Source organism: Rhinolophus sinicus, linkage group LG13, assembly GCF_036562045.2.
Source record: "Rhinolophus sinicus isolate RSC01 linkage group LG13, ASM3656204v1, whole genome shotgun sequence".
Lineage (NCBI taxonomy): Eukaryota > Metazoa > Chordata > Mammalia > Chiroptera > Rhinolophidae > Rhinolophus > Rhinolophus sinicus.
In genome coordinates, this window is record NC_133762.1 from 41,446,300 (window position 1) to 41,458,498 (window position 12,199).

The window sequence follows — 12,199 nt, forward strand, 5'->3', positions numbered from 1 at the left end:
CACACACACACAAGAACCATGTGAAACATTTTACCATTATTTCATTTATTCCACACCCTGTGAGATACGTAAGATCACGTCATTTTAGAGAATTGGAAATTGAGGACTGGGGAAGTTTGGTAACGGTGACTATGTGGCAAAATGGATTTGAAACCACGTTGGGCATTTGGGGATCTTAGAGCTAGCTTCTCCTTGGATGTTGTGGTCTTCACCAGAGCTTCCAGCTTCCCCTCTCACGCCCCTAGGGCTGACCATGTTGAAAAAGTAAGAGATGGCCTGGCAAGGTGTTTCTTTTACTTTTTCTTCCCCCACCTGATTTTATAAATGTAAAGTTAGTGAAAATCCTCCAAACGGATATAAATCAAATTGTAAAACAACCCATTTATTATGTTTACTACTTACTACGTGGGTCAAGAATTTGGACAGGAGAAAACAGGAATGGTTTGCTCCACAATGTCTGGGGTAACAGCTGGAAGACTCAAAGGTGGAAGGTAATATGACGGCTGGAGGCTGAAATCCTCTGAAGGCTTGGTAACTCACAGTGTGCAATGGAAGCTGGTTGTTGACTGGAACCTTAGCTGGGATGTCAGCCAGAACACCTACAACCGGCAGTACCTCCCAACACGGCTGCCAGGTCCCAAGGGCAGCATCCCAAGGGAGCCACACAGAGCTGTACTGCCTTCCCTAACCTAGCTTTGGGAGTCACACAGGGTCACACCTGTCATATTCTGTTTGGCAAGGCGGTCACATAGGCCTACCCCACCCAATTTCAAGGGGAAATCGACTCCACCTCTTGATAGGGGTGTAGCAAGGCTCTGGAACAATGTGTAGAACTGGAAATGTGGCCAATTTTTGGAATCACAGTCTGGCACAGCCTATCATGTTTCAGAATCAGCAGACACCTCTGGGAAAAGGCAAGGAGATGCCCAATACTGGGCTCGCCATCATTCTGGGTGTTTTTCCTCCCCGGTCGTGGTCCCACTGCCCTAGTAGCTCTTCTGTGCCTTTTAAAAATGTTTTCCTCCAGCTTTTCTAGTTCTCAGTGAAAAAGTGTTGGTACCATACAACCCAGTCCCTCTCTGGAAGGGGAACCCTGGGCAGTGCTTTTAGAATGCACGAGTACACTATAAAAAGCCTGCATCCCCAAAGTCATACACAGCATATGTACTCATGTGATACACAGACATTAAACACTGTACACATGAAGGTTTAGAAATGTGACAAATAATGATTATGTTTATATAAAGATCATTGATTACAACTTCATAAAAAGTATGTATGCATGTGGATGGAGAAGCACTGGAATTGTTCATGGGTAGAGTTATTTGAAATTTAAAGGCAGCTTTGTGTACTTTTTGTAAAGTTAAACACTGATTTTCCCCCCAACATTTTATCATGAAAAATTTCAAACATACAGCTAAGGTGAAAGAGTTTTATAGTGAGCACCTCTATACCCAGCACCTGGATTCTATCATTAACATTTAAATATATTTACTTTATCATGCTTCTGTCTATTTTATTAATCTCTCTTATTTTTAATGCATTCAAAGTAAGTTGCAGTCATTAGTACAATTACCTCTAAATAGTTCAGAATGCATTTCATTAACTAGAGTTCATCATTTGCAATTTTTTCTTTTCAGACAAAATCTATATGCAATGCTCAGATCTTAAGTGTACATTTGCTGAGTTTTTGACAAACGCATACACCTGTAAATTGTGATATTTTAAAAACAACTGGGATTATTTTCTTAATCCCCAACAGATCAATTGAAATTAGTGTAAAATGCCTTCTGCCCTGAGGGTCTGCACAGCAGGCCTGGGCCTATAGTGATAGGTGGGGCCAAGTCCTGGCCAACGGTTGGGGCTAGGATTGAGCCTGGGGCCAGGATTTTGGAGCTGGGGTGGAGAATTTAGAAACATTTCTTCTAGTTTTGGATATTAATGGCAGCCCTGGAGTGAGTCAAGGACAAGTCACCTTCTCAGGGTAAAGGGGCTGCAGTCTCTTTTAGGTACAAAGCACTGGCAAATGACCTTTGGGAGTAGAACAGTGACTTGGAAAGGCACTCGGCTCTCATTTACTTCAACTTTCTATCTTATTGCCTTACTTTTATTTCATTACAGCATTTAGGAAGTTTTCTTGTTCACTTGTTTGTTTATTGTCTATTGCCCCAATCTAGAATATAAATTCCTGAGAGCAAAGACCTTTTCTGTCTTATTCCCTGCTGTGTCCAGCACATGGTCTGCACTCAATAAGTATTTGCTGAGTAAATGACTCATTATTCCATTTACTACATGGGGAAAGGAGAACCTGAGAGGGCAAGTGACTTATCTACACAAATAGGGTTCTTTACCCCCATCCTCTAGCTCTCCTTCTAGTCCAGTCATTTTCTCATGAACCCTATGACTTGGGGCACCTGTGGGGTGGCTAACGCGTGGCTGCCTGTAGGTGTATACTCCTGTGCGCTAGGACTAAACCAGGGCTGGGAGCGGGGCTTCGGCCTTCCATTGGGTGGGCCTGGGTAGAGGAAGCCTGCCTCCTCCCCTCCCTCTCTCAGTTCTCTCCTCTTCAAAGACAGCCTTTTGTCCTCTGATGACAGGGAAGCTATAGACACCCCAGACATCAGGTAGGACAAGGAGGCAGGCAGGTCTCCACAGGTGAGCTGAGCAGCTGATGATGGGATTCTGTCCTCTCCCACTGGAAACGGACTATGTGGTTGCCAAGCTGAATTCTCCTTCCCCAGGTCTCCAGGATAAGACACCCAAGGCCCTGCCTCTCCTTAGTCTGAGTTTCTGTCACCCCCGCACACACACCACAAATGCTCTGACCACAGAGCAGCTGTCTCATAGAGAGAAGGAATTGCATTTTCTGAGACAAGGTTACTTGCCAAGACGTACATGCCTGCACTTCTCAGTACAGCTCTGGGAGGTTCCAAGAAGAGTAGCAGAGGGAGATTCAGGTCGCCTAGCCAATGGTGAGGTTTGAACACCTAGGCTCTCTAACACCCACACCCCACGGCAGGATTTTCCCAAGTGTGGTCAGATCGTTTGGAGATCCTTCAGGTGATCTCAAGGAGGAACACTTTTTATAGCTATTTTAATGTATGTTAGAAAATATAAGCATGTCAAACCCCTTTGTAAGGCGGATTGCACAGTTCTGGTGGGTGACGGGTGTAAGTAAAAATAGAAAATAACCAAAAGAAACATATCAAGACATAATAGGTAGATCAGGTGGAGGTAAGGTAAACTGCTGGTGGGATTTGGTCCTAGGATGCTGCTGCTATCCCAGCTACCCAGGTACCTCCCATACTCACAGTCATTGTTTCTCAGGGTTTCTACACACTTTGAATTCAGGCTTTTCACTTTTCTATTGGTGTGCTGATAGGCCGAGTTTGGACTTCCTGGGAAGTGAGAATGGTGGGCATGTGGAAGAACCTGCCCTCATTGGCTGCTCCTGGGATCTAACAGGAGACTGGGTTTGTGGTATGGGAGTCTTTGAGCTGGAGTGTTTATCTGGCAGAGGCACCTTGGGTTTGGCCGTTTCACAACACCTGTGGGCCAGCCCTGCTGAAGCATGAGAAACCCATCTCCCACTCAAGGAGAGACTTCTCCGCTGGGGAGAGGATGGCTTGAAGGAGGCCCACTGCACCCTGAATTTGCAGGCTATTGACAAGTGGTCAGCATACACTCACTTATTCCACAAATACAGGGGATAGAGTTTTAAGCTGGCGCCTCAACTGCAGGCGGTGGTGGGGACTGGAGGTGGTAGTGGCATGAATCTTGTGTAAATAACAGCTTATGTGTGCTCCTTCTCTTGCATTGAAATGTCCCCACCGCACTCGTCCTGCCATGAAGAATTGCCGCTGGCTACAGATCCTTCCCCTGGGGTGCGCTGAACGTGGAACTGTGCCTGGCAGGAGGTGGGAGAAGGGGGCGCAGGGGGCTGCGGGCATGGAGGAGAGGCTCTCCACCACCCACTCCGGGAAGCGCAGACTCCGGGACTCAGAGGAAGGGTTCCCCGCAAGCTCCGTTTGCACACTGCTGTGGGTCCTGGTGTGTCCGAGGGACACCGCGTGGGGTCACAACTAGAAAAGGGTCTCACCCGTCACTCACCAGAACTGTGCAATCCGCCTTCAGCTGCGGACGCCCAGGTTCTGCAGCCTGGGAACCGGCTGCCGCCAGACATACTGACAGATGGCTTTGGGGTGCCACACGTGGGGCGGGGAGCGTTAGGGAGGAGGTTTGTGCTCCCCCACCCCGTCCCAGCCCCGGTGGTGGTGGGACGCATCCCTGGGTCCTCTCTGAGCTTTGACCCTCCCCTTCCCCGCCAGGCCTATAGAAAACGACACCCCCACCGAAGACACCCATGTGTCGTGTTTCTTTCTACCCAGCTCGGTTACGAGCCAGGCCCCGGTAGGCGCATCTGGAAAGCGGGGGAGATTTCCCTGGGGCTCGGGTGTGGATGAAGTGGGCTAACTTGATGCAAGACGAAACCCATGGTGCCAGGCCGGTTCTAAGGGCTTTGCAGGTTCCTCTCTCTTCCCAGTGAGAGCCCTCGTCCTTTAAATACCTTGCAGCAATTAGCAAGAAGACAAAAATCCGAATGGAACACGTTTGAAGAGAGGAATGGAAAGACGACTTTTGGATTCCAGGCTGCCATGGTCGCTGGACATTGATGTAACTTGTATTTGGCCTCAGTTTCCGCATCTGTAAGTTGGGAAGAAGGCTCAAGTCCAGGGGGCTGGGACTGTAGAGAGGCGGAAGCCGTACGTGCGCGGGCGGCCGGTGCTCCGGGGGTCCCGCTTCCCCGAGGACCCAGCTACTGCGGGGCGGGCATCTCCCAGGCCGCGCGCGAGGCTCTGAGCGTTGAGACGCTGCTCTGAGCCTCTAGCCAGCTAGCGAACGCTTGGAGGCGTGCAAGGGCGGAGCCCGAGAGGGCCGGGAGACGCCCTTCCGGTATAGGCCAATCAGCGCCCGTCTCTGAACGGCCAATGAAGAGGCGCCTTACAGCACAGGCCGGCTCGGGAGCGAGGCTGCGGCGAGTGCGGCGCTGACAGAGACGCGCGCGCGAGAGCTAGCTCGGACCCCGGGCCGCTGCCGCCATCACCGCCGCCTGCCCAGTCGCCCCTCAGCCGCTTCTCCTCGCCATGGAGGCGAGGCCGCCGCCGCCGCCGCGGGGCTCCCAGCCGCGGGCCGGGCGGCGGCCCTGAGGGCGTGTGGCGGGCCGAGACGCCGCCGCGGAACCGAGGCGGAGCCGCCGTCCTCGTCCCCAGCGGTCCCGCCCAGCGCCGGACTCGGTGAGTGTTCACGGCCGCCGCCGCCCCGAGGGGCTTTGAAAGGGGGGGCGGCTCCTAGGCGCGGGCGAGAGGGGTCCCTGGCGGGAGCCCCAATCCCTCCTTTCCGGGTAGAATCCTTCGGGCGTCTCTAGCCGGCTCCCACATCCTTGCACTGTTCGGAAAGGGGGTCCCCGGAAACGTGCCGGACAGGGCGCCGACCCCTGTCGACTGCCCAGGAACTTTGCGTGCGTCCTCCTGAGGCCAGGCCAGGGCGCTGCCGTAGTTCATTCTGAAAGGAGAAACTTGGAACAGTGAGAACAGAATTTGCTCAGGTCCATTAAATGGAAAGAAAGAGGAAAGAAAACTCCTGGCTTGAGAAAATTTGCTGTTGAAGTGGTCAAGTTTTCTTTCCCTTAAAGCCCCCCTTGCCCTTTACCCAGGCCCCTCTTTTTTCCGCCCACTCCCAACTGTTGAGGCTGCTGAAGAAGGGAAATAGGAGCTCAGAGCTGCCCCAAATTCAAAATGAGCCAGTTGGGAAGGCAGATCCCCTCCCTTTTTACTTTTGGTAAATAAAGAATATCGGGTTTTGAAAAATTAGTTCCCAGTTGTACGTCCTGACGATAAAAACATTAATAGCAGAGGTGAGCCCAGTGTTGAGGGTTTTTTTTTGTTTTTTTTTAAAAGGTGAGTGATGATGTTTGTAAGACAGGAAAAGAATGTTCAAAACCTCCCTAGGCTGGGTGAATGCCTTCAGGAGCCTTTGCCCAGGGAAGGGATTCCTGTTCTAGAACGAGTCCCATCTCCGCGAGTCCCATCTCCGGGGAGATCTCTTCCCGTGCCACCTGCTTGCTGTGAAGGCAGCCCTAGAACCAGAAGATGGTGGGCGGGGAGAGGATTGACGATGGAAGATGGGCGAACATCTTCCTGCCTGACCACTCCTTTAAAAACACAGATCTGATGCTGTCACTTGTTTACTTAAAAACTCCCTCCCTCCTTTTCCCATGGGATGAATGAATCTCTAAATGGCTTATCAAGTCATACAAGGTTTTGACAGTCTTGCCTCAATTTACTCTCTTACTTTTAGCTGAATCCTTCAATTCTCCTTCACCTTATCCACCTCCCTAGCCATTCCCAGCTGCTTGTCTGCCTCTTCATATGTTTGGATGCCTTTGCTTGTGTGATCCTCTTTCCTCCCCACCTTTACCTGCCCAGCTCCACCTTTTCCTTTAAAGCCTTTCTCACTACAGAAGCTTCCTGAGGTCGGGAGCTGTGTTTTTGTGCCTTTTTATCTCCCATACATACTAAGAGGATTCTTTCTCCCAATTGTCTTGTAGGTCATATCCCATCTCTTCCCCCTTATGTCTTGACTCTGTTTACTTCCAGGTTCCCACTTTCCGGGAGAATCTTTCCTGAAGGCTTTTTTGGAGTGCATGCCTAGGACTTTTAGTAACTCGGATTCCCCATTTCCATTCCATCCAGCCCCAATAAGTAGTCAGCAGACAGGAACTGGCAGGTCTTTTATCCCGCTGGTCTCCAATCTGCTTGACTGTCTCTAAAAGACCAAAAGTTCCACGGTGACTTTTCACCTCTGCCTACTTGAAGTGAGTGACCTGGCTGATATGTGTATTCTCAGGCATCGTGGGATCCAGGTGGCTGTGCACTGGGTACCTTTTAGCTACTTATTTACCATATGGGTGAAATTCAGAACCAAAAAAAGCCAACTCTCTGAATAAAGTACGTCCATGTTCCTGCTGCTGCTAGGGGAAGCTCTTGTGATACAAAATAAAAGTGAAGAAGTTAAATCTTTACCTTGGAGGAGCTTACAGTCTAATGCAGGACAGGTGGATACAATTACTTGTACATACATCACAGTTAGTATGAAAGTGTAATAATAGCTAATTTATTTGCCTTGTGACAGGATGTGTAATAAATGTTTTACATGAATTATTTAATCCTTTCAACAGTTATGTACGGGCTTCTTCCTGCTGTACAAGGGTGGAAACTGAGGCCATACAATAGGCAGATGAGGGAATAGTCAGGATTTGAATCTTGGCAGTCTAGTTAAAGAGCGTCTGCCAGATGTATAGAGAACATTTCTTCCCTAGGTGGTCCGAGAAAGCTTTCCTGGGAGAGGGACTTTGGGTCATGAAGGGTGCATAGGAGTTTGTGTGTGAGAGATAGTATACAGGAAAGAGGGAGGGAGCAGCACAAGTAGGATTGGAGGTGGAAGGAACCCACTGTCCTAGGGGAGCAGGGAGAAGTTAAACATAGTAGGACTGGGTAGACGGAAGAAGGGTGGAAAATGAGATTAGGGTGAGCTTGATGGGCTGTATGTGCTGTGTTAGAGTTTGGGTAGTAGAAAGCCACTGGGGGATTTTAAAGGAGGTCAGGGACTGGGGTTAACTGGGCTTTGGAAAGGTCATTCAGAGCAGTGTGGTGCCAGATGCTGTTGCCCCTTTAATTTGGGAGGCAATGGCCAGACCTACAGAGGCAAAATCATAGCCTCTTAGACCCAGAGGGAGGCCTAGAGAGAATGCTGCTCAGTTTCAAGAAAAGATAATAAATATATAAGAAAAAATTCCAGCAGTACAAGAGGACATATAGAGAAAAACAAGTCTCCCTCCTACCCTGACCTCCCCAGATATGGCTGAAATTTCCAGTTTCTGTGCCTTACATAGACACTGTTCCTTTATACACACGTGTCTACCTTTCCATACTTCCCCCATGCTACACACCAGTCACACCTTGCTCCTTTTTATTTAACATATTTAGGAAATCATTCCATATTAGGACAAACACTCGTAGAGCCATTCGTTCTTTTTATTGATATTCTTTTACTTATTTCATTGTATGGCTGCACGATAATTTGTAACTAATCTTCAGGTTAAACAACATGTAAGTTTCCAAGTTTTTCTTTTACAGTGTTACAATGAATGTCCTTGTACATACTTTATGTGCTCATATGTAAAATTATGGAAACTGTATTTCTAGAAGTGGAATTACTGGGTCAAAGGATATGATGTGTGCATTTTAAATTTTTAGACATATAGCTAAATTACCACCCCTTTGAAGAGGTTGTACTAAGCTATGCTCTGGCCCAAAAATGTGAATGGGACTCAACGGATCTTCATCAGAGGATGCATCAGGCTCGTCTAGGATGCTTTTTCAGACATCATATGCCTACTTTTCCCTCGCTTAGCCTCTTCCTCCCATGTGATTTTAACTTCTTTCAATTTACAGAGGGAAACGTTGAAGCTCAGAAAGATAAAGTGACTTGTGCAAGACAGTGTGGGTGGTGGTGGTTTTTAAGCAGGTCTAATAGTGTTTGTATTTGTCCAACACTTTTCATTGGAAGAGCTCAGAGTCTGTTTGTAAACATTGTTGCATTATTTTTCTCCACCTTCACCTTCAAGATGCAGGGGAAGTTTGATTTATAAGCAGGAAGCTGGCCAAATATAGAATCTTTTTAATTCTAATTCAATAACTAATAAATATTCCCAAATGCCAAAGCTGAAGAAATGTTTTATTAGTGAGTCTGAATACAACAAAAATAGCAATAATATAACACTAACTTAATAAAACTGACCAGTAAACCCACAAATAACCTAACATTAAAATTTGCTTTAATATAGTTTCTATAGAAAAGAGAATGCGTTGAATGTTACATTATTTACTCTAAATTCTTACCCATTTGTGTCAGTGTATGGACATAGATTTTTTTTTTAGTAGCTGTAATCAGTACATGCAGAATGATTTTTGTATTCTTGAATAGCTTCAACTGTTTACTCATTTATGTCTCTTTATTATTTTAAATCACAGAATAGTATCCTATGCATTGATAGCCATAGTTTGTGCACTCTTTATTTTTTTATTTTTAGTCTCCTTTTACTTAAATGGTACTTCTTCTGATCACCCTGTTCAAATACTTCTTTTGGATTATTTTTTTGGACTCATCCTTAAAGTGGGTTCACTGAGTCAGGATATGGCTTCAGTACTGAATTGCTATCTGGGAAGGTTGAACTAATTTACAACACCAGCAATTTATGTGGCCCTGTTTCCTGAAAATCCAGCCAATGCTATTACAAACAAAAGCTAATATTTGATCTTATTAATTTAAAAGAAATATAGTCGTACTTTGAATTAGATTTAATTTACATTCTTTACAAAGAGAGACCAGTAGCTCTTTAGACTTTGAAATTAAGTACAGTGCTGTGATAAGTATCATATCCAAGAGTTACGTAGCTAACACCAAATTGTCGTTGAAAAAAGACATTATTGGTGGGGCAGAAATATTGTGGAAATTTAGGATAAGATCATGTTGGTAATGAAACATAAGACTAGATGCTGTTCAGTTGAAAATACCAGACATTGTGCCAGGAGTTGGGGATACCCCAGAGTGTCACGGATGTGATGTCTCTCCATGTGACCCTGATGGGGCTAATGCAGTAGACAGACATTAATCACCTTATGGTAATTACAGATATGATCCGAGGGGAAGAATAGGATGTCTTGGGAGTACCCAAGAAGTTCAGCATTAAGCGACATTTTCAGTTGAACAGCTCTCACTGGTACAAAGGCCCTGAGCTGGGAAGGGATTTGGTACTTTAGGGCGTTGCTTCTCTAACTTGAATATTCACATGAACCTCCTGGGGATCTTGTTAAAATGCCAAGTCCTGATTCAGTAGGCTTAGGAAGGGACTTGGGATTCTTCATGACTAACCAGCTCCCAGGTGAGGCAGATGCTACTGGTGGGTGTATCACCCCTGGAGTAGCAAAGCCTAATTGAGAGCTTGATGAGCACGAGAAACTAACCAAGGTGTGTAGGATGGGGTATTCTCTGCCCTGGCTGCACTTTAGATTCACCTTGGGACCTTACAAAAATCAGCAATGCAAGTGCTCCACCCCCAGGTATTTTGATTTAGTTGGTCTAGGGTGGAGCCTGAGAATGTATGTATTTTAACTCCCCTGGTGATTCTAACATGCAGCCCGGATTGAGAACCACTGGACTAGAGAGGGGCAGGGGCCAGAGTGAGGGCCCTATATACACTGTGTAGGGATTTTGGACTTTATCCTGAAGGCAGAGAAAAGCCATTGAAGGATTTTAAGGAGAGTGAAATGCTCTAATTTGCAGTTTTAAAAGTTCATTGTGGCTGCAATCTAGAGCAGTGGTTTTCAAAATGATGTTGATAAGATCATTCTTTGGGATGCTGGAAGAAATTTTAGAGTTGCTTTTTATTATTTTTTATCTAAAAATGATAAAACGTTACATTTAAGAATTGCTATTGGCATCTTCTTGGGTCTGTAGGTCAAACAGTGTTAACATGTTAACTTTGGGTATCCTGAAGCAAGGGAGGGAGTTCTGCAATGAGCAAGCAGAACCATATTCATACATTTGCTTTCACCGTATTGCAACATATTGATAACAGTTTATATTATCCAGTTTTCATTAAACCTTCACAGAATGGACAAGTGGCTTAAAATGATTTCTGCAAAGAAACTAGTGATTGAAGAAAATACTAGTAATGCAAACACAAGCAAACAAACAAAATGGCAAAGCTGACCCATATCCATTTCCTATTATGAACTCTTCGTGAGCTATTAAATTGCATTAAATAAGTCAGCTCTTATTACATTGGAAATATCAATACGCCTATTTTAAAAATGGATTTATGGGGCGAGGGGCGTGGTAGAAGAGGGAAAAGGGGATCAAATACATGGTGATGTATCACAGAAATGTACACTTGAAACCTATATAATTTTACTAACCAATGTCACCCCAATAAATTTAATTAAAAAAGTAATAAAACATGGGTTTACCTCCTCCGTCCTTAATAAGAATGTTACTTTAAGAATATGTAGAACCTTGAGATATTATGTAATAAAATAGGAGGCTATCACTAGCACCAAGACATTTGAAAACCAAGCATCAGGAGCATAAAGAACCTCTACATTTTTTTTCCCTAATGATGTTTAAAGTCATAGGGTATTCAATCAGATGCTGTACAAAATTTTACTAACCTAATGATTAAAATACATATTTTAAGGTTCCTTGTTCTTATAAAAGACAAAAAGTCACGTATCATTGGCAGGTTCTTTCTATCTTGTCGTCCCCCCCCGCAAAAAAAAGGCCCCACTTTAAAAAGAAAGACTGATATAATATATGAAAAATATGTCAAGAAACCAAAATGCATTCCTTTGTCAGCAAATACTCTTGTAAGATGCATAGAAAATGTTGCTGAAGATTTGAACAAACAGTATTAGAACAAATTTTGTAGTGTGGGAGGTTTGCTATATAGTTGTAAAAGTATAGAAGTTTCTAACATGTCTTAGTATTTGCTATATTCTCTTTTAATAATTAAATCCAAGAAAAATAAGTTATTTTTTGAGCTACTAGAGGAAAGTTGTACTGGAGAAGACATTATTAATAGTAAATTACTGCCTTCATAACATTGCTATATGGAATAATTGTCAAATGTAAACTGATAGAACAGCTGCTTTGACTGAATAAAAAGATGAAATTCGTTCATGGCCTCTCCATGGACTATTGAGGCAGGTTATCATTTGTTGGTTATCTTGTGGTAGAGTTCTTGATGTTATGCATTTTTGTTTTACAAAAAAAGCTGATTTTTCCTGTGATAAGTGGCTATCTAGCAAATACTTGAAAAAATAATATCCTTATTCTGTCTCTTCAAGTATATGTGTTGTTTTAACGGTGAATGAGAAAGTAACTGCTTTTTTCTTAGAAAGAAATGTGCTATGGGACAATATTTTCCTCACAATTAAAAAATAATAAGCTTTACTGAAGTATAATTTGCATACCATAAAAGTCATCCTTTTAAAGTGTACCATTCAGTGGTTTGGGTACATTCATGGAGTAATGCAACCATCACCATTACCTAATTTCAGAACATTTTCATCACCCCAGG

The 12,199-nt window shown here is 44.7% G+C and overlaps 1 protein-coding gene across 3 annotated transcripts in view; it reads left to right on the forward strand.

Annotated features, from left to right (window-relative positions):
- Nucleotides 1-5,008: 5,008 nt before the first annotated feature.
- The window catches only part of PTPRA (protein tyrosine phosphatase receptor type A), a 124,262-nt gene continuing 117,071 nt past the window's right edge, over nt 5,009-12,199 (forward strand). Inside the window, exon 1 of one of the 3 annotated variants that reach the window (XM_019733785.2) lies at nt 5,009-5,294. The gene's annotated coding sequence lies outside the window, so the exon portion shown is untranslated. The remainder of the gene's footprint in view (nt 5,295-12,199) is intronic. The other 2 variants (XM_019733783.2, XM_074317758.1) reach the window with 2 other exon arrangements.